Source organism: Prunus avium, chromosome 3, assembly GCF_965620075.1.
Source record: "Prunus avium chromosome 3, drPruAviu1.hap1.1, whole genome shotgun sequence".
NCBI classification, from domain to species: Eukaryota; Viridiplantae; Streptophyta; class Magnoliopsida; order Rosales; family Rosaceae; genus Prunus; species Prunus avium.
The window spans coordinates 20,952,905-20,956,546 of record NC_142286.1 but is presented as its reverse complement, the minus strand read 5'-3'; the positions used below and the strand labels follow the sequence as shown (position 1 = coordinate 20,956,546).

At 41.5% G+C, this 3,642-nt stretch overlaps 1 non-coding gene across 1 annotated transcript; it reads left to right on the top strand.

Annotated features, from left to right (window-relative positions):
* The first annotated feature begins 3,005 nt into the window (after positions 1-3,005).
* LOC148295730 (small nucleolar RNA R71) lies at positions 3,006-3,112 on the top strand. The gene has a single exon (XR_015834825.1). It is a non-coding gene; the product is annotated as a small nucleolar RNA R71 (small nucleolar RNA).
* Positions 3,113-3,642: the final 530 nt, after the last annotated feature.

The window sequence follows — 3,642 nt, the reverse complement described above, 5'->3', positions numbered from 1 at the left end:
ATCAATAGGTGTGAGAAATTGGACAATTCAAGTTCAACGGCAGTTCGTTCCTAATTGGAGTGGTTGGTGTATTCCATACTTCTAGCGATTGGATTTCACTCAAAACTCACCAAATGACTCCTCCCACCGTATTATGATGTTGCCCATGTTTGGGGCTCGATCCGAAAACAATAGGTGTGAGAAATTGGACAATTCAAGTTCAACGGCAGTTCGTTCCTAATTGGAGTGGTTTGTGTATTCCATACTTCTAGCGATTGGATTTCACTCAAAACTAACCAAATGACTCCTCCCACCATATTACGATGTTGCCCAAGTTTTGGGCTCGATCCGAAATCAATAGGAGTTCCAAATTGGACAATTCAAGTTCAACGGCAGTTCGTTCCTAATTGGAGTGGTTGGTGTATTCCATACTTCTGGCGATGCGATTTCACTCAAAACTCACCAAATGATTCCTCCCACCATATTATGATGTTGCCCAAGTTTTGGGCTCGATCCGAAATCAGTAGGTGTTCCAAATTGGACAATTCAAGTTCAACGGCAGTTCATTCCTAATTGGAGTGGTTTGTGTATTCCATACTTCTAGCGATTTGATTTCACTCAAAACTCACCAAATGCCTCCTCCCACCATGTTATGATGTTGCCCAAGTTTTGGGCTCGATCCGAAATCAATAGGTGTTCCAAATTGGACAATTCAAGTTCAACGGCAGTTCGTTCCTAATTGTAGTGGTTGGTGTATTCCTTACTTCTAGCGATTGGATTTCACTCAAAACTCACCAAAATGACTCCTCCCACCATATTATGATGTTGCCCAAGTTTTGGGCTCGATCCGAAATCAATAGGTGTTCGAAATTGGACAATTCAAGTTCAACGGCAGTTCGTTCCTAGTTGGAGTGGTTGGTGTATTCCATACCTCTAGCGATTGGATTTCACCCAAAACTCACCAAATGACTCCTCCCACCGTATTATGATGTTGCACAAGTTTGGGGTTCGATCCGAAATCAATAGGTGTGAGAAATTGAACAATTCAAGTTCAACGGCAGTTCGTTCCTAATTGGAGTGGTTGGTGTATTCCATACTTCTAGCGATTGGATTTCACTCAAAACTCACCAAATGACTCCTCCCACCGTATTATGATGTTGCCCATGTTTGGGGCTCGATCCGAAAACAATAGGTGTGAGAAATTGGACAATTCAAGTTCAACGGCAGTTCGTTCCTAATTGGAGTGGTTTGTGTATTCCATACTTCTAGCGATTGGATTTCACTCAAAACTAACCAAATGACTCCTCCCACCATATTACGATGTTGCCCAAGTTTTGGGCTCGATCCGAAATCAATAGGAGTTCCAAATTGGACAATTCAAGTTCAACGGCAGTTCGTTCCTAATTGGAGTGGTTGGTGTATTCCATACTTCTGGCGATGCGATTTCACTCAAAACTCACCAAATGATTCCTCCCACCATATTATGATGTTGCCCAAGTTTTGGGCTCGATCCGAAATCAGTAGGTGTTCCAAATTGGACAATTCAAGTTCAACGGCAGTTCATTCCTAATTGGAGTGGTTTGTGTATTCCATACTTCTAGCGATTTGATTTCACTCAAAACTCACCAAATGCCTCCTCCCACCATGTTATGATGTTGCCCAAGTTTTGGGCTCGATCCGAAATCAATAGGTGTTCCAAATTGGACAATTCAAGTTCAACGGCAGTTCGTTCCTAATTGTAGTGGTTGGTGTATTCCTTACTTCTAGCGATTGGATTTCACTCAAAACTCACCAAAATGACTCCTCCCACCATATTATGATGTTGCCCAAGTTTTGGGCTCGATCCGAAATCAATAGGTGTTCGAAATTGGACAATTCAAGTTCAACGGCAGTTCGTTCCTAGTTGGAGTGGTTGGTGTATTCCATACCTCTAGCGATTGGATTTCACCCAAAACTCACCAAATGACTCCTCCCACCGTATTATGATGTTGCACAAGTTTGGGGTTCGATCCGAAATCAATAGGTGTGAGAAATTGAACAATTCAAGTTCAACGGCAGTTCGTTCCTAATTTGTGTGGTTGGTGTATTCCATACTTCTAGCGATTGGATGTCACTCAAAACTCACCAAATGACTCCTCCCACCATATTATGATGTTGCCCAAGTTTTGGGCTCGATCCGAAATCAATAGGTGTGAGAAATTGGACAATTCAAGTTCAACGGCAGTTCGTTCCTAATTGGAGTGGTTGGTGTATTCCATACTTCTAGCGATTGGATTTCACTCAAAACTAACCAAATGACTCCTCCCACCATATTATGATGTTGCCCAAGTTTTGTGCTCAATCAGAAATCAATAGGTGTTCCAAATTGGACAATTCCAGTTTTCCCAGGTGCTCTTTGAGTTATTTCAGCAGCTAATTGGCCTATTTGAACTTCCAATTTGGCAATGGCAGCTTGTGTAGTTTGCTGGAAATTGGATTGGTTGATTGCCATCTGCTTAACTATATCATCCAATGATGATGTTTGTTGTGGCTTTTGGAATGAAAGGGGATTGGCTTGATTCTGAGTATTCCTCCATGAAAAGTTTGGATGATTCCTCCAACCTGGATTATAACTTTGAGAGTATGGATCATTTCTTGGACCTTGGTTGTAGGAATTTACCAACTTAGCTTGCTCTTGCACAAATTCTGGATATCCAGCCCCAAGTGGACAAGCTATGGTAGCATGGTCAGGAGTTTCGCAAATACTACACACTTCCTTCGGAGGGCTTCTTGAGTTTAATGCAAGAAGAGCATCTAGCTTTTGTTCCAGTTTTGAAATCTGCACACTAGAAGCATCATTAGAACCACTAATAACACGTTTACCTCTTGTATCCGTATGTTGGGTCTCCATTGCTATCTCCTCAAAGAGTTCGTATGTTTCTTCTGGAGTTTTGGTTTTAAAAGAACCACCTGCAAAATTGGTGACTATATTATGACTAGAAGGGGTTAGTCCTTTATAAAACATACGCATTTGAAGCTTCAATGGAATCCCATGATGAGGACATTGGTTGAGCAGCCCATTGAATCTCTCCCATGCTTCACAAAACGATTCATCATCTTGCTGTGCAAATAACAAGATCTTATCCCTAAGCATGTCGGTCTTTTGCGTGGAGAAGTATTTCTCCAAGAACTTCTTTTGAATGGCAGCCCATGTAGTGAGTGAACCAGGCTTCAAAGAATTCAACCAATATTTCGCCTTATCCTTCAAAGTGTATGGAAACACTCTCATTCGAAGTTGATCTTCTATCACACCTGTCAAGGGAAAAGAACTCACAACATTAAAAATATCCTTTATATGAGTTAATGGATCTTCATTAGGTAAACCATAAAAGGAAGGCAGCATATTAAGATGAGAAGATTTAAGCTCATAATTTCGAGCTACAGTGGGCAGCAAAATGCTTGAAGGAGATGCTGGAATTGTTGGGATATCAAGTTCTCCCATGAACTCATTGGCAGCCATCTCTTCTTCTTCTTCTTGGTCTGAACTTGCTTCCGAATTTGAAGGTGAAGAACCAGGAAGTTCAGTGTGGAGAGCAATACTTGTAAATGTGGCAAGAGCTTGCTCTTTTGCAGTTGACAACTCTCTTTCTAGACGATTATGAACTTCAGAGATCACCCGGTTGG